Raw genomic sequence first — 18,395 nt, forward strand, 5'->3', positions numbered from 1 at the left:
CTGTATACGGCGCATGCACCGTAGACAGCGGCGCGCAGGCGCACTAAGCGTGCCGTGGTCAATGGCGATATGCCGGACTACAGGGGACAGCGGTGACTTTGCAGGCTCCTGTGTCAGGTAAGTGACACATAATGGACTACCATGCGATGCGTAGTACATTATGCTTTACCTTTGCAGGGAATGAAAGAGGAAGTAAACTCATCAGGGTTTACTTCCTCTTTAAACTCCTGTAACCTGGCTAATATTCCCTTTAGGTATTTTATAGGGTTTCTATTCGGAGAGTAAATATTAGCCAGTGTACACCTCATGTTTTCCAGTTTTCCCTTTAAGAAGAAAAATCTTCCCTCTGGGTCCGTCACTCTTTCCTCTAGAACAAAACGAATACTTTCTGCAAATCCTATTGCTACTCCCCTTCCCCTGTTTGTTATTGTATCTCCATGATACCAAATCGGGTAGTCTTTGGAGTAAAGCCTAACCTTTGATTCATTAGAAATGTGCATTTCTTGCAGGAAGATCACCTCTGCCTCCTATTGCTTTAATTGTTTCATAATCTTGTGCCTCTTTTTTGATGTATTTAACCCCTTCACATTGTAGGACATAAAATTAATAGCCATTATTTTTGCTATCCAGGTTTTCTAAGCAGACCTAATTTTTCTTGCCTATACCGGGAGTTTTCCCTACTGACATTTCTCCCCCCCTCCCTCGACCAAACCCCTCCCCCCCTTCCCGGCCCCCCCGACCTCCCTCCTCCCCCCTTTTGGCCCCAATCCAGCCTTCGACTTGTTGTTGGGCCTGGAATCCCTGACCATCTCGAAGTCTTTTTGTTCTGAGGTGGGGCTCAATGTTTTGCCTCCACTCCCCCTCTCCTCAGATGGAGTGACGAGAAGGGGGGGGGGGGTAGTGGGCTCACCTTCCACCTTGCCTTGAGTCTGATCTACCCCATCCCGCGTCCCCACCCCGTCAGCCTCCATTTTATCCCCCTGTGTTTAATTATCAATCTCCTCCTACAGTGTTTCCCAGTGTCTGTCCATCCAACCTGGGAGGTTTTGGAATTTGGATTTCTAACTTCTCACAAAATTACACCAGCTCCTCCGGGAATATCAGCCTAGCAGATCTTCCTTCTTTAAATTCTATTAGGCATGCCGGGAATTCCCAATTATATCTTCTATTCTGTGCTCTCATCTGTTCCAACAAAGGTTTTAAGAGACGCTTTCTGGCCAATGTTTCAGGCGTTAAGTCTGGAAAAATTTGTATTTCTGATTCTGCATATTTTAATGGAGCTTTTCCCCTTAATTTCATCCATATCTCTGCTTTATCTTCATAGTGTCTAAATCTTACAATAATGTCCTGTGACCGATCAGCTCCTTTGTTCCTTATTTTACCAACCCGATGTACCCTCTCTATCCTGGGGAATTCCTCCCCTCCTTTATCCAATAAAGGGCAAAGTATGGTTTTGATGGTTTCCCTTAGCTCTTCTTTCTTATTTTCTGGGTCAGAACGCACTCTCAAATTTTGTCTTCTATTCCTATTTTCTTGATCTTCAAGTCGATAAAGAATTTTCCTCTGATTTTGATATACTATTTTAATTTGCTCGTTTACATTGCTTAGTTCCTGGGCCTGCACATCCATTCTTTCTTACTTCTACTCCTGTTAATAAATGTCCCAGGTCAGTTCTCAACATGCTAATGTCCGATTTAATGCCATTTTCCAGCTTCAAAAGCTTCTCCCTCATCATCCCTTTTGTTATCACTTAATTGTCTACCAGTTGTCAAATCAACTCTAGATTGATCCGAGATCCCGCTGATTTTTTTGTCCATTCCCTTTTTCTTCTCAAGTTTAAGGGGCACCTTTTCCATCCCTCCACCCCTCGGACTGGCTCCTTGGGTCATATACTGTTTAATCATACTTTCTGCAGTTATACCTTTTGGGGTTTTGGGGGCGCCACCCTTAGCAGCTTGTTTTGAGGATTTGCTCATAGTGTTTTTCCTCACCCCTCTTGTTCGTTTCCCCAGTTTGTTTGTCTTCTTGTCTCCCACTTACTCAGTAGGGGTCCTTCACAAAGCTCCCCCTTTTACTTTTCCACGCGGTGGGGTTGCAGCCCACCCCTTTAAGCGGCCCTCTTCTTAGTTGTTACCGGCCCTCAAATTACTATATTTAGGTGGTGTATTTTTAGCAATCCAACTTCCACCAATAAAAGGATTTTATTATTATTTAGTACTTATTATATCTTCCCTACAAATTTTATGGGATGGAGACCAGAGGTTTTATGTATCTTGCAGTATACAGTTCTGGTGGAAACAGGTTTAAATATTCCCTTTAGGGTAACCTTGTTATTCCCAAATTCCTCACTTATTGTATGTATCACCTAGTCCACAGATGTATCTCTCAGTTGATAAATGTGTTTCTAGTGTGGGGTGGGGAACCACTGCAAGGTGAATTTGTGGTATTGCAGTCACTGATTTAACCAAGCTTTGCCAAGATTATAATATAGCATAATATAACAAGTTGTCCTTTTCAGACCATCCAAACCATCCATCCGGATATTCAGTATTTAACTAAATTCTTAGGGTCATAGGAGGATGCCACTATAGTTTTCAACCTGTGGTCATCCAGAGAGTATTAAAACATCCTTGATCGATCATCCCTCTGAAAGAACAGTATAGCTTATCTGGTTCAGTGTCGCCTCTGTTGCCTTTGTATGTTTTCCAATACTGCTCTTCTCCTCCATCCAATTGCGCTAATCCTTTCCGGGTGTGTGATTTTTAGTGCTTAGGCATCCGTGCTTCACCAGGTACACCGTCCAGAGGCTGATATAGGGGGGACGATGAGTGGGGGACGAGATACAGCTGCTAGTGACTCCTATGAATCCAAACTCAAGCCAGGGGGTAGGCGGGTTCAGGAGCATGCTCGTGCGGCTGATTCATCTGTACCGCCGGAGCCTCTCACCCTCCGGCTATATCCGATCCATGCTTCCGCACTCCTGCTCCGGCCAGCCTCCTCAAGCCCCTTCCTCCATACTGAACGTCCTCACATCATCTGTCCGAGCGGTCCCCATTCATCATTCTAGCCAATAATGCATAAAATGACATTTAACGGAAAAAAAGTCATTTAAAACTGCTTGCGGTTTTAATGTACTATCTGGTTCCAGCAATACAGATGAAAATCATTGAGAAAAATGGCATAGGTAGCCCCCTGCCCATTACCAACCCCTTTGGGTCGTGTATGGATATTAAGGGGAACCCCGTACCCATATTAAAAAAAGGAAAGGCGTGGGGCCCCCAGGCCCTATATACTCAGAACAGGAGTATACAGGCAGTGCAAACAAGACAGGGATTGTGTAGGTTTGTTGTGTTAAGTAGAATCTGTTTGTAATTTTGAACTGGTACATTTTTAAAGTGTAGCTCCAGTCAAAAAATCTATTTTTAAGCTTTTAGGAAAACATAAGGAAGGGTTATCATCCCTGTATAATTTGTTTTGCCGTCCGTCTTTTTTCCTCTCACTTCCGGTTGTCTCCTTCCGTTTGCAAGTAGGAGACGTTTGTAAGTTGGATGTTTGAAAGTAGGGGCCTGCCCTATATGCTCTGCAGAAATGGCGGAAACAAGGTCTTGGTGTTGTCACAACACTGTAAGCCCTCAAAGTGACTCTTGGTGGGCGCTGGAGCGCTCTGCTGTAAACGATTATATCAAGAATTGTAATTACATGCCATTGTTGAACAGTGGTAGAAAAATTGGGCCTTTGGTGGTTGTGGTGGTGGTGCTGGTGCCACAACACTATAAGTCCTCACAGTTACTCTCGCTGTCCACAGGAACGGACCCTGCTGTGAAATATTATATCAAGAATTGTAATTACATACCCCTGTTAAACAGGGGCTGAAAAATTGGGCATTAGGCAATGCTTGCTGGTGCCACAACACTGCAACCTCTCCCAGATACTCTAGTTAGAGTGCAGGAATGAGCCCTGCTGCAAAGTATTGCATCACAAATTGTATTACATGCAGGAATGAGCCCTGCTGCAGGAATGAGCCCTGCTGCAAAGCTGGCCAGAAGATCTTATTTTTAAACTTTTTGAAAACATGGGGAAGTGTTATCACCCCTGTATAATTTTTTTGGGACGTCCGCATTTTTTCATCTCACTTCCTGTTATCTCCTTCCATATGCAAGTAGGAGACGTTTGTAAGTTGTAATTACGTGCCATTGTTGAACAGTGGTAGAAAAATTGGGCCTTTGGTGGTTGTGGTATTGGTGGTGCTGGTGCCACAACAATATAAGTCCTCACAGTGACTCTCGGTGGGCGCAGCTACGGGTCCCGCTGCAAAGCATTGCATCAAAAATTGTAATTACATGCCCCTGTTAAACAGGGGCTTAAAAATTGGGCCTTAGGCACTGGTGCTGGTGCCACAACACTGCAACCTCTCCCAGATAGTCTAGTTGGAGTGCAGGAATGAGCCCTGCTGCAAAGCATTGCATCAAAAATTTTAATTACATGCCCCTGAAAATTGGGCCTTAGGGACTGGTGCTGGTGCCACGACAATGCAACCTCTCCCAGATACACTAGTTGGAGTGTAGGAATGAGCCATGCCGCAAAGCATAGCATCAACATTGTAATTACACACCCCTGTTAAACAGGGGCTGAAAAATTGGGCCTTAGCCACTGGTGGTGTCAACCAGAACCAAAAATGTTCTTTCAAGCTATCAGCAGGATCATTGAGGAAGAAGAGGATAGTCAGTCAACATAACAGGACAGTCATTCAGCATCAGCATATGTAGTCTTAAAGGGATGTGACATTTAAAAAAAAATATTCGGTTACATCAGCTTCAGGTGCTTGGTAGCTTGTGGTGATCCAAGACTGATTCATCTTTATGAAGGTCAGTCGATCAACTGAGTCGTGGACAGGAGCACCCTGTGATCGGGTTACAAAGCCGCCAGCAGCACTGAAGGTGCATTCTGAAAGAACGCTGAATGCAGGACAGGCCAGTAGCTCAATTGCATACTGTGCAAGCTCTGGCCAGTGATCCGTCCTCAAGACCCAGTAAGCCAAATGATTTTCAGTGGGAAAGTATGACCTTGCCCCTAGGTATTCCTGCACCATGTAAATCAGACACTGGCGATGGGTGCTGGAACCGATCATACCTTGGGACTGTGGACTAAAAAATTGTCTGAACGCATTGGTCAGATGGCCACCTTCTCCACCGCTCCTTCTGTGACTGATGGAAGCCTTAGCAACACGTTGTCCAGGACCAGGAGTTTGTAACCTCCCAGTCTCTGGGAATGCATTGCACAGACCTTTCTGCAATGCCTCCCGGAGATGTCTCATCCTCTGCTCCCTCTGTGATGGCAAGATAAGGTCCGCAACCTTACCCTTGTACCGTGGATCAAGGCCAGCTAGTAATGGTCCCTCTCTTTGATCCGAAGAGTACGAGGATCCTTCCGCAGGCTTTGCAGGATCAGGGAGGCCATGCAGCGTAGGTTAGCTGAGGCATTCGGTCCAGAGTCCTCTGGGTCACTAAGGACAACATGATCCGCAGCCACCTCCTTCCGGCCACATACAAGTCCACAGGTTTCTTGGAACTGTAAATCATCCTTAAAAGACTGCTTCTGATGCTGAGTGCCAGGCTCCACCTCCATGCTGACACAAGCCTCCTGCTTTTCCTGTGTGATGGGTGGGACAGCAGGAACACTGTCTGGATAAAGGGGGCCTTGAAAGGCAAGGAAGTCCTCCTCTTCCTGCCTCTGTTCTGCATCAAGTGCCCTGTTCATTATTCCACGCAGCGTATGTGCCAACAGGTGGACAAGAGGTACAGTGTCACTGATGCATGCACTGTCACTGCTCACCATCCTCTTGGCCTCCTCAAATGGTGACAGGACAGTGCATCCCTGATCATGCCCCACTGGCGTGGTGAAAAAAAACAAGCTTCCCTGACCCTGTCCTGGTGCCGTAGTCGCACAGGTACTCATTGATGGCCCTCTGCTACGTGTGCAGCCACTGCAACATGGTCAACGTTGAGTTCCACCTGGTGGGCATGTCACATATAAGGCGGTTCTTGGGCAGGTTCAACTCCTTTTGGAGCTCAGCCAGCCGAGCACAGGCATTAAATGATCGGTAGAAATGCACACAGACTTTCCTGGCCTGCTTCAGGACATCCTGTAAGCCCGGGTACCTGCCCAAGAACCACTGCACCACCAGGTTAAGGACGTGAGCCACACAGGGCACATGGGTCAGTTGTCCTTGTCGGAGGGCGGAGAGGAGGTTGGTGCCATTGTCGCAAACCACCATTCCTGGCTTAAGCTGGCGTGGCGTCAACCACCTCTCGGCTTGCCCCTGCAGAGCTGACAAAACATCCGCCCAGTGTGGCTCCTGTCCCCCAAACAAACCAGCGCAAGCATGGCATGGCATCTTTTTGCCTGCGTACTTGCGTAGCCCCTTGAACGCCTACGGAGCACCGCTGGTTCCAAGGACAAAGCACTGGGAGAGGCCATGGAGGAAGAAGAAGAGGAGGGGGAGGAGGAGAATATGCACCTTACCCCTGACCGCTCTGTCCAGCGAGGCATGGGCATTGCCTTCCACATGCTGGTAGAGAGACAGAATTGCCTTCCATGAGAAAAAGTGGCATTTGGGGACCTGCCACTGAAGAACCACACATTGCAAATACTCACGGAAGGGGGTCGAGTCTACCAATTGAAAAGGCAGCAGCAGAAGTTCTAGCAATTTATCCAAGCTAGCATTCAACCACTGGGCATGTGGATGGCTGGGAGTGAACATCTTTCGACGGTCCAGCAGCTGGGGCAGGGAAATTTGCCTGGTACAATTGGATGTCGGTGTACTGCTAGCAGAGTGCCCGCAAGTACTTGGCTGTGACACACCTAATTCTACACCTTCATTCCTCTCAGTGCAGGTTTCAGAGAGGACTGAAGGTCTAGTGGGGTTTGAGATTCCAGCTGATGAGGAGCAAGGAGAGGTGCGCTTTGTTCTTTGGTGTGGGTCTTTAAGGTACGCTTGCCAACGAGCTGCATGGCAGGTAAACATATGTCTGCTCAAGCATGTGGTGCTCAAGCGGCTGATGTTTTGGCCTCAAAAGATACGCTTGAGACATATGATGCAGATAGCAGTGGTGTGATCTGATGCACTCGTCTCAAAAAGGGCCAACACCAAAGAACTTTTAAAGTAACGCACAGAGGCAGTGCCCTGCACAGGCGGAGCTCTGCGGTATGATTCAGTTGGTGTGCTGCTCCTAAGCTGGCCCCCGGAGGGAATTCTGCCTCTTTGGAGATGTGCCTCCTCCTCCTCCTCTCTCCTATCAGGCACCCACGTGGAGTCAGTGACCTCATCATCCCCTCCCTCTTCATTAATGTAGCAAACCTGCCAGTATGCTGCAGCTGATGGAACATGTCTGCCAGATTGCTGTCCTTCTTGAGCATCCCCTCTCTCTGCGCTCATGCTACTGCCTTCCTCTAGCTGGGTATCATCATCAGAGCCTTCAAAACGCTGGGCATGCTCCTGGAGCATGTACCCAACACTGTGGTCAAACAGTTTGGGGGACTCCTCAGGAGGACATGGTGGATCTAGGGAACGAGTCACTGATGACATTGAGACAAGGGAAGAGGACGTGTTGGCAACTGCTTTGCTAGTACCCTGAGCCTGGGTGAGAGAGGATGAGGAGGGCTTGGTCATCCACTCTACCAAGTCTTCGGCATGATGCAGCTCATTGCGTCCAGCTGCTGAAAATAAGGACAAGCGTGTCCCATGGCCACGTTCTGATGACGATGCACTGCGTCCACGACCAGCACTGTTATCTCTAAACACAGAGCCTGCTTGCCCTCTTTTATTGGCTCGTGACTGTCTGCCTCTCCTTGTTGGCCTTCTAGACATTGTCATGGCCTGCAGGGAGATGGGAAAACCAGCAATTGGGGTAGCTTTAGGTGCACACTGAGCAGATGACACAGTACACTGACTTTAATTACTATAGCTGCCTGCCTGTGTTACAGAAACAGAACAACATCAGAAATAAGGGGTAGCTTCAGGTGTATACTGTGCTGGAGGCACACAACACCCACTTTAACTGCTGCAGATGCCTGCATTACAGAACACCAGTAATAACGGGTAGCTTCAGATGTATATTGTGCTGCAGCAGCTGCAGCAGATGACATTTATTTAGCCAGGCTGTGGTACTATGACAGACTGAATTTTCTGGCAGGCCAGACTGAACCCAGGCCAGCACTCTCCAATCTTCACCAAGGCCCCCCCCCCCCCCCCCCCCAACTGAGGCTTCCAATGCCCAACCTGGGCCTTCCAGGCAGCAACATGTGGAGTGAGTGACCACCTGTGTCATGGTGGAGACCTCATGTTCTCCCATATAGAGGAGTATAGCTCCCAGGATCTCCTAGTCTATGGATAGTGTAGGACTCACTAATCATGGGGTACTTTGTCGCAGTAAGTGGGCTTAAGCACCGTATAGCAATATGGTGTGACCAAATCCCCATATTTTTTGATAATGTTTTTTGAAAATGTCTAGGTGTTTTTAAAAAGCCTTGCTGGAGGTAAATGTTAGTTTTACATGTGTGCGCTGTAATATTTTTGTTTTGTTATGTTTCCTTCTCGTCTGTACCTGTTGGGATCGATTAACGTTATTTGGTCAATAGCAGTTTATATACTGTAGTCATTTAAATGGTGGCTCTTGATTAGACCTTTAGCATGTCTTAGTTAACTTTAGGTGTATTGTATAAATTATATTAAATTTATTAACTTTTCAATAAATTAAGGTTTGTTTTGAGAGTGTGGTGTATTGTCCCTCAATGAGCCTCACTTTTCTTTTGGTCACTCCTCTTTAGGGACCCGTGTTTTTATATGCCCGTGTGAAAATAGCCTTAAAAAAAACATAAAAGTGAACCAGCGTAAAAAAAAAAAAAAGGAAAGTTGAGAGGTACTGTTAGGAAAGGTTTCACCCGCTGATGATAGTCTGACATTTGGCGTGCAATAATGTGGTCCACCAGCAGGTGTCTCCTGGCAGTCTAGAATTGCCTGGGGAGCCTTCCCCTGTTAATAGTATTATATGAGCCTTGGGCTGCAGTACTGGCGTCCACCAGCGGGTGGTTCCTGACAGTGTGGGGCCGACATCATCTCCTGCAATTAGGTGTCACCTGAGTAATTGCAGGAGGTGTGTATAAGTACCCGACAGACACACTGATGCCTTGCCTTGGTATCTTCCTTGTGGCTTGACCCTGACCCTGACCCTGAACCCGTGAAGACCCAAACCCGAACCTGTGTAGCTCTGAACCTGAACCTGTACCTGTCTGTTTCCTGAACCCTGGACTCTGAGCCTTGTATCTGATCCGTCCCTCCTGTGACCCATCCATCCTCTCCTTGTCCTGTTTGTCTTCCTTCCCGACCTGCTGGCCCCCCGTTGTCGACCCTGGCCTGGCCCTGTTTATGATTCTGCTATATATTTGTCTGTTACTATTTGTGGGTTTCTGTTGGTGGTTGTTTGGTTGCACATTATAGTATATTGGAGGCGGTTGCATTTAGTCACTTATCTTGATAAATTATATATTTTCACCTTATCTGCGTTTGTTCCTCTGTTGCTGTCCACACAGCTCTGGTCACACCAGATACGTGACAGGTACGCCTTTTCAACTTATGCAAATGCATCTACGCGGCTTGACTTTTACTAAAATTTTGCTGGCGCAGTGAACCAAAGCACTTGAATGTGTGCAAATGCTGCTTGCGCATGCACAGTGCATAAATTGACCTTGCACAGTTTCAAGTGTATTTGCAGGAGCAGCAGGCTTGTTCACAGAAAATTACTTTTCCATTCTATTTTGGACATATTTGTTACTTGGACAGTTATAACTATACTTCCTCATATCACCCACATCACCTCCATAATATTAGCACTTCCACCTTCTTTCAATTCTGAGTTGAAGCATGCGTGCGCCATGTCTCGCCGCCTCCCATGCGCCAGCAATATAATAGTAAATGGGGAATTGCGCTGTGTTACTGGCGCACATGCTTTGTGAATACGAAAATGCCCGCTGCGCATCAGCGTGCGCTGTGACTCATGGCGACTCATGGCGCAAACCGTTTGTAAATCAGCCCCAGAGTCTCTTCTGCTCTATATCAGGCTGCTTACCAAGTGTGTTACAACCTAGGACTAATGGACCACCACCAGCAATAAGGATTTGTGCCTTTCCCCACATCTCTGGTCATTTGATCCATTTAGGCCATTGATGTACTTGCTCCAACAAGAGATATATTAGAGCTTCAATTATTGTTCACTCACCTTCCAGTTTCTGACAATGAGGCCGCGTACACACGCGCGGACTGTTGGCCCAACTTTGTCCGTCCAACAGTTTGAGCGAACAGTCCGCTCAAACTTAGCATGGACGGACATGGCCACACACGACGAACGAACAGTTTGCTGAAACCGTGCACGATGACGTGAACGGCACGTACGACGGGACGCAAAATACGACGTCCTATACACTGCATTATAACTTTCGGCTTGAAAATCCTTTCTGAGCATGCGCGGAACTTAGTTTGACGAACAAGCCTACACACGGGCGGACTGTTCGTTGAAACAAGGTTTCAGCGGACAGTTTTTCGGAATTTCCGTAAAACCTTGTCCGTCCAACTGTCCGCTGAAACTGTCCGCTGAAAGCCCACACACGAGCGGACTGTCCGCCCAAACACTGTTCAGCGGACAAGGTTGGGCCAACAGTCCGCGCGTGTGTACGCGGCCTGACAGATGAAAGCAGCCGGGAGCTCTCACTGTCGGATTTGGATTCAGAATATGAGGCTTTCTGAAGAGCGGCAACCAACAGCAGCGCTGTACATCATCCTGGTGAAATGGCGACCACCAGCAATGCAGTACCTCTGGATGAAAGCCATAGTCCTAGTAGTGGGGTGCCACATCATCCACCAAGAATCAGAGCCCATACAAGTCTCCCAGAGCGTCCTACAAACCTGTTATGGCTTCCTTGTGGCCTTGCATCAGCTATTATCCCCTTATTTTACTGCATAGCCAGGCATTTAGGCCAACACCAAACATTTTAATTAGTTTCTTTATTTTTTTCACCAATGATTTATTCCATTTAATTTTGGACCAGAGCAATATTTTTGGCCAGAAATACATTATGAATAATCATATTATGCCCATACATTTGAGTTGAGACCTATCATAGGGGATGAAGTCAAAATATTTTTGATCCTCACACTTAACATGAGACTTACAAAAACATGAAGTACACATCTATTCATCCACAAACCTCATTCATCATATGTCACCATATTCATCTGTTATGTCAAGGATACACTTTGATATGATCGTGAGCTTCCTCCATTTTAGTGAGAATACACTGTGCTTTCCCAGATATCATCAGGGTTATGATAAACTTAACAATATATACCCACTTATTATTGGTTTTTTCCCAGAAATTTGCTCAGTTAAATACTTATGAGAAGTATATTTACATTGGTGAGTCCCTCATTCATTTTAACAGTAGGCCGGGAATCAAACAATACGTTCTCAGCAAAAGGGCCAGATATGGGGTGAAGCTATACAAACTCAATGAGGGAGCCAAAGAGTATATTTATGCCTACAATGTTTATGAAGGGAAAGATAGTTAGCTGGAGCCCCCTGACTGCCCAATAGGGATGAGCTTCGAGTTCGAGTTGAACTCATGTTCGAGTCGAACATTGCCTGTTCAGCGAACAGTGAACAATTTGGGCTGTTCGCGGCAAATTTGAAAAGCCGGAACACCCTGTACAAGTCTATGGGAGAAATCTAAAGTGCTAATTTTAAAGGCTAATATGCAAGTTACTGTCCTAAAAAGTGTTTGGGGACCTGGGTCCTGTCCCAGGGGACATGGATCAATGCAAAAAAAAGATTTAAAAACTGAAGTTTTTTCAGGAGCAGTGATTTTAATAATGATTAAAGTGAAACAATAAAAGTGTAATATTCCTTTAAATTTCATACCTGGGGGGTGTCTATAGTATGCCTGTGAAGGGGTGCATAGGGGACCCCAGAGAGGGGTGCATAGATGACCCCAGAGAGATGATCATCCGTCGCTGGATAGCAAGAGTGGATTACCACCGCTGGAATCTTTAAAAAAAAAACATTTTTTTTAATAAAGGAATTTTTCAAAAGTGTGTTTGTCTTATTTAACCATTTTTTACACTTTCTTTGTGAAATGGTAGGGGTACTTTTGTACCCCCTTACCATTTCAAACAGATGGGGGCCGGCATCTGGGGTCCCCTTGTTAAACGGGGCTTCCAGATTCTGATAAGCCCCCCCCGCCCACAGACCCCCACATCCACCGGCCAGGGTTGTGGGGATGAGGCCCTTGTCCCCATCAACATGGGGACATGGTGCTTTGAGGGGTCACAGACCCCCAAAGTATCCTCCCAATGTTGAGGGCATGTGGCCTGGTACGGTTCGGGGGGGTGCTCTTTCGCCCCCCTCTTTTCCTGCGGCCGGCCAGGTTGCGTGCTCGGATAAAGGGTCTGGTATGGATTTTTAGGGGGACCCCCACGTCAATTTTTTTTTAATTTGATGCGGGGTTCCCCTTAATATCCATACCAGACCTGAAGGGCCTGGTAATTGAATTCAGGGGAACCCCACGCTTTTTTCTTTTTTTTATTTATCAATGAATGAATTGTTGGCTCCGTAATACAGAGAACACTTATTGAGTGTTCTCTGTATTACGGGGGCCGACAATTCATTGTAGCCGCAAGTGATTTTAAAAGACTTTTTTTCCTGCAGAAATTACACTTTGTTCAGGGACAGTTCTAAGCATGGAAAACATGCACCCCTTCACATGCATACTATAGACACCCCCCCAGGTACGAAATGTAAATGAATATTACACTTTTATTGTTTCACTTTAATTATTACTAAAATCACTGCTCCTGAAAAAACAGCCGTTTTTAAAACTTTTTTTGCATTGATCCATGTCCCCTGGGGCAGGACCCAGATCCTCAAACACTTTTTAGGACAATAACTTGCATATTAGCCTTTAAAATTAGCACTTTCGATTTTGAACGTTTTTGAACGATTTTGATCGAGTCCCATAGACTTTAATAGGGTTCTAAAGTTCACACGAAGTTTAGGTCTGTTCACAGGTTCTGGTACGAACCGAACAGGGGGGTGTTCGGCTCATCCTTACTGCCCAACATATTATATATATATATGTATATATATATATATGGGGAGCAGTGGAAAAATTGTGTGGAAAAATTGCATTGCCATTATTCCTCTATGTGGACAACATTTACACAAGCCTCGCCCTTTTCCACCACCTTTACCTCCAGAAAACGTTATCATGCGGTACAGCACAAACAACTAGTAAGGGCTTCCCAGAAAATCCTGCAACCAAAAGGCTTTAAGAGGAGGGTCAGTGAGTTGAAGAATGAAGAAATTTTGGCCCTGAAATAGAGGAATAAGCAACATGTGCGTGTCCTGTCCTCCATTCATAAAAACAATACCCCCCCCCCCCCCCGCAATCCTGGAGTTCATGATGCTGTTTCCCTGCCACCTTTATATGTCTGCATGAAATTCACCAGTATATGGGATTTTTATTCTATGAAGAAATCTTATGTCCTGCCCGTGGACAAAACATGTTGACTGACATTCTCTAGTGGATTCTTGCCATTATACCTTCTGATTTGTAGATTGATAAGTAATGTTTTTAATAGATTTTTTTGGTAATAAACCGTGCTGGAAGAGGGCTGTGGAGGGAGAAGGAGTGAGCAATGTTGGAGGAGGGTTTCAGGATGTGTAGAAATGAGCAGCACTAGAAGAGGGTGCAGATGTGCAAAAGTGAGCGGTTTTGGAAGCGGTGCATGAAGAGGAGAGCAGTGCTTGATTAGAAGTTCTGGAAGTGGGATGGAGGGGCTCAGGGGTGACCCATGTTGGAAGAGAACTGCAGAGATTGCATTGGTTACTAGTGCTGGAAAATGAGATGCAGGGCTAAACAGTGTGCAAAAAGTAGGTACAAAGGTGAGCAGTGTTGGAAAAGAGTTACAGGTGGAGCACATGGGAGCAGTTTTGGAAGGACGTTGCCTTTGCATAGGGAACAGAAGTGCGTAGTAGGGGAATAGGGTTGCAGAGAATGTAGAGTTTGTCAGTGTTGGAAAGGAGTTGAAGGGGGTCCAGGAATGAGCAGTTTCGGAGAAGGGTTTTGGGTGGTGCAAGGGTGAACAAGTGCAAAAAGCAGAGATGTAAAAAATGGTGTGCTAAATAAAAATGCAGCAATGGATATTCAATATTCACAAATGCTACATAAACCACTTCAGCCACAGAAGGATTTACCCCTTCCTGATCAGAGCATTTTTTTACGATTCTGTACTGCATCTCTTTAGCTGACTATTGCGACATCGCGCAACGTTGTACCCACACAACATCAACATCCTTTTTTTTCCCATAAAAAGAGCTTTCTTTTGATGGTATTTGATCACCTCTGCAGTTTTTATTTTTTGTGCTATAAACAAAAAAAGCGACAATTTTGAAAAAAAAGTAATATGTTTTACTTTTTGCTATAATCAATATCCACAAAAAAATATTTAAAAAAACTAATTTCTTCCACAGTTTAGGCCGATATGTATTCTTCTACATATTTTTGTTAAAATAAAATCACAATAAGTGTATATTAATTGGTTTGCACAAAAGTTACAGCTTCTACAAAATAGGGGAAAGATTTATGACATTTCTATTATAATTTTTTTTTTTTTACTAGTAATGGCAACAATGTGCAATTTTTATCGTTATCGACATTATGGCGGAGAGATCGGACACTTTTGACACTATTTTGGGAACATTTTCATTTATACAGCGATCAGAGCTACAAATAACCACTGATTACTCTATAAATGACACTGGCAGGGAAGGGGTTTTACACTAGGGGGCGATCAAGAGGTTAAGAGTGTCCTAGGGAGTTATTCCAACTGGGGGTGGGGATGGGTTCATTACAGCGTGACAGAGATCACTGCTCTCAATGACAGGGAGCAGTAGATCCCTGTCATGTTGCTAGGCAGAACAGGGAAATGCCTTGTTTACATCTCCCCGTTCTGCCTCTCCTAACTGCAATCGCAGGCCACAGATGAACATCAAGTTCACGGGACCCGCGGGCACACTCCCACAGCACGCGATGGGTGCGCGAATGTGCCCGATAGGTGGCAAATTCAAAGGAACATGCAGGTACGCCCATTTGCCTGCCTGTGCCATTCTGCTGACATATATGTGTGTGGCAGTCGGCAAGTGGTTAAAGCAATAAACATCATAAGAAAAACGAGGGCAATCTAAAACCATCCAAGTATCATTATTGATAAAATATTAAGACAACCTTGTGGAATCCAATAGTATATGAATACTCCATGTCACAGGGGGAGGCAAACATAGTAAGGCCATTTCGTTGCCATAGGGAGTATATTTGGTGTTCCAACCCCTGAGGGAAACTGGGGTTTCCTTGAATTGGTAGCTGTCTGGAAATGGAGGTGGGAGACGTTTAAGCTCTTGCAAACTTGACTACATGCTCTGTCTGTATCACGAAGAAGAGAAGAAGATGGTTGTGTTTTAGTCTCCATTTGTAGTTCATTAGGGCCACCAATGAATAGAAGGAGAAGATTGAGTGGTAGGAAGCCTTCATAGTCCAGTCTAGGCCTATTCTCAGTAGGAAGGCTAGATTGTAATCTCTAATATTTGAGAGACTAATGCCCCCTTTGCCTCTAGGAAGATGTAGTTTAGAGTTATGCATAGTCTTTTCATTCGCCAAAGAAATTTGGAAATGTCTTCATTCAATTGCTGTATATCTTTATGTTTTAGTAGTAAATGAATAGTTTGAAGTGGGTAGAGAAGTTGGGCGAAGCTGACCAATTTGAAAAGATGACATCTTCCCAGAAGCGAAAGAGGCAGATCCATCCAGTTTTCCAATTCTTGAGTGATTTTGGTAATCAAAGGAGGATAGTTTAAGGTATACAAGGAAAAAGGAGATACCCCTATCCTAATCTCTAAGTATGTTATGTGAGCTATAGTGAAAGGTGAGCGTGATTCCCAAAAGGGATTTGCAAAGGAGCCTAAGGGATGGATTTTGCTCTTATTGTAGTTGATGTGGAGGCCTGAAGGATTTCTTAATTGTAATCGTATCGAGGGAGGGATTGGCAGAAAAAAAAAAAAAAATTAGTACATCCTCTATGAAAAGGGCCCGTGTTCACCTATATGAATTTTGTGTAGAGGGCCATGGTTGTTTAGATACCTAGAAAGAGGTTCTACTGCCAGGTTGAAGAGCAAGAGTGATAGGGGGCACCCTTGTCTCTTGGCTTTGTATAGGCGCAATTCGTTGTTGAGGAGAGCTGCCATCACCAGTCTGGCCACAGAAGAAGTGTACATGGACTTGACAAGATGGTTGAAAGAGCCTGTAAAACCCCTTTTGGTCAAGACCAACAAGAGCCAATCAACGTTGACACTGTCAAAGGCCTTTTCCACATCCAGAGTGATGATCGCAAAATTCCTTTCCATTCTAAGACTATTAACACCTTATGGATATTTAAGGTAACTGTTCTCCCTTTTACAAAGCCTGACTGGGCCGGGTGTATTAACATGGGGATGATATTTGCAAGTTTGGAGGCTACAATTTTTTAGAGGATCTTGACATCTAGATTTAATAGTGAAATAGGCATGTAGGAGCCCAGTTCAAGGGGGTCTTTTCCTTTCTTTGACAGTAATTTAATAATGGCTTGGTTTACTGTAGGAAGGTATGAACCACCCAACCAGATGCCATTATAGACACGGAATAGGGTGGATTCAATTGTCTCTTGGAGAGTCTAGTAGAACTCTCCTGTGAATCCTTCAGGACCTGGGGCTATACTAGGGCCTACTGATGGATAGTAGAGATAAGTTCTGAGCTAGAAATGGGCTCATTTAGGAACTTGAGTTGGGAGGGGGTAACTGTCGGTAGGTCCAGCTTTTCAAGGAATTTCCGAGCAGTGTCACTTTCGATGGGGTCTGGAGCATATAAGGAAGAGTACAATTTTTTTGCATGACCTTATTGACCTCATGAGGTGTTTTTTATATTGACCCTGACATGTCCCACAAGGCAGTAATGTGTGTGGGATTGTGAGCACCTTTACAGAGTCTCGCAAGAAGCTTTCCTGCTCTGTTAATGTATATGTATAGAGTGGCATCTGTGTGTGCTATGGTCAGTTCTAGGACATCTGTCCACATGCCAAATTAGTTTTTTGCTTTTTGCCACACCTCTCTGTTTTCAGGGGAGTTTTGAGCAGAGAGAGATTGTTGAGCCTCTCTAAGAAGGGAGCTTCCTGTCTTATAGCTAGATAGGGTCTTTTTCTTATAGGGAACTGCTTAAGATTTGATCCAATCATAAACGTAGGCCTTCCCTGGTTCCCAATAGAGGTTAAGGTTGTCTGCATGAGGAGAATTAGCAGTAGCAAACTCTTTCCATGCCAGGTCCATGTATGACTGGAAATCGGTTGTTGTCAAATCGGCATTGTTGTACAAGTATAATGGGAAACTCCATAGGCGAAGGTTTGATTTGGAGTCTGCTAAGTCATGTGTGATAGAGGTTGAGGCATGGTCTGAAATGGCTTTGTGGATTTCTGTCTCTGCGATCGTTGGGATTATGTGATCATTGCAGAAAAGGTAGTAAATTCTGGTAAAAACTTTGTGGGGTGTGGAATAAAAAGTGAATTCTCTCATTGTATTCCAGGGGCGTGGCTTGGTGCGCGACGGAGATGGCGGCCTAAACGAGGAGCTCCGCGTAGCCTGAAGCCCTAAGCACCTCTCTGCCAAGCACCCTACGAGGATGAACAAGCAGTTCCGCGGCTCACAGCACACATGATCCCGCCGATCCGCAAGCAGGAATATCTCCGACATATTCCAGAAACAAGCGATGGCACAGCGGGCCCCGGAGAGAGGCAAGATGGCGCCGGTCCACACAGACGGAGATCTCAGTGAGGACTCTGAATCTGCTACAGAGGATAATGGTAGGAGATCAGCATGACCCGACCATCCCCTCACATATGCAGACATGTCAGGCTTTGCAGCTGACATCAAGGCATCATTTTCGGCGGCCATCACAGATTTGAAAACCAACCTGCTGGTGCTCACTGAAAAGATGGCTACAGCGGAAAAAAAGGGAAGCTTAGAGAAAAAGCAATACTCAGGTTGGACAGTGTCACCTTCACACATGCTCAGCACTTTATTGAGTTAAACAGGCATATGGAGGATCTTGACAATAGGGGGAGGAGGAACAATATTAGAGTCAGAGGAGTTCCGGAGTCGGTGACCACCAAACAGATAATGCCAGCCCTCCAGAGGGTCTTCAATAGTGTACTAGAGAGACCGGAGGAATCCGCCATTGACTTTGTTCGGCCTCACAGGGCTCTCCTA

The sequence above is a fragment of the Lithobates pipiens genome, unplaced genomic scaffold, assembly GCF_037356315.1.
Source record: "Lithobates pipiens isolate NorthernLeopardFrog02 unplaced genomic scaffold, aLitPip1_a1.2 Scaffold_3, whole genome shotgun sequence".
NCBI lineage: Eukaryota > Metazoa > Chordata > Amphibia > Anura > Ranidae > Lithobates > Lithobates pipiens.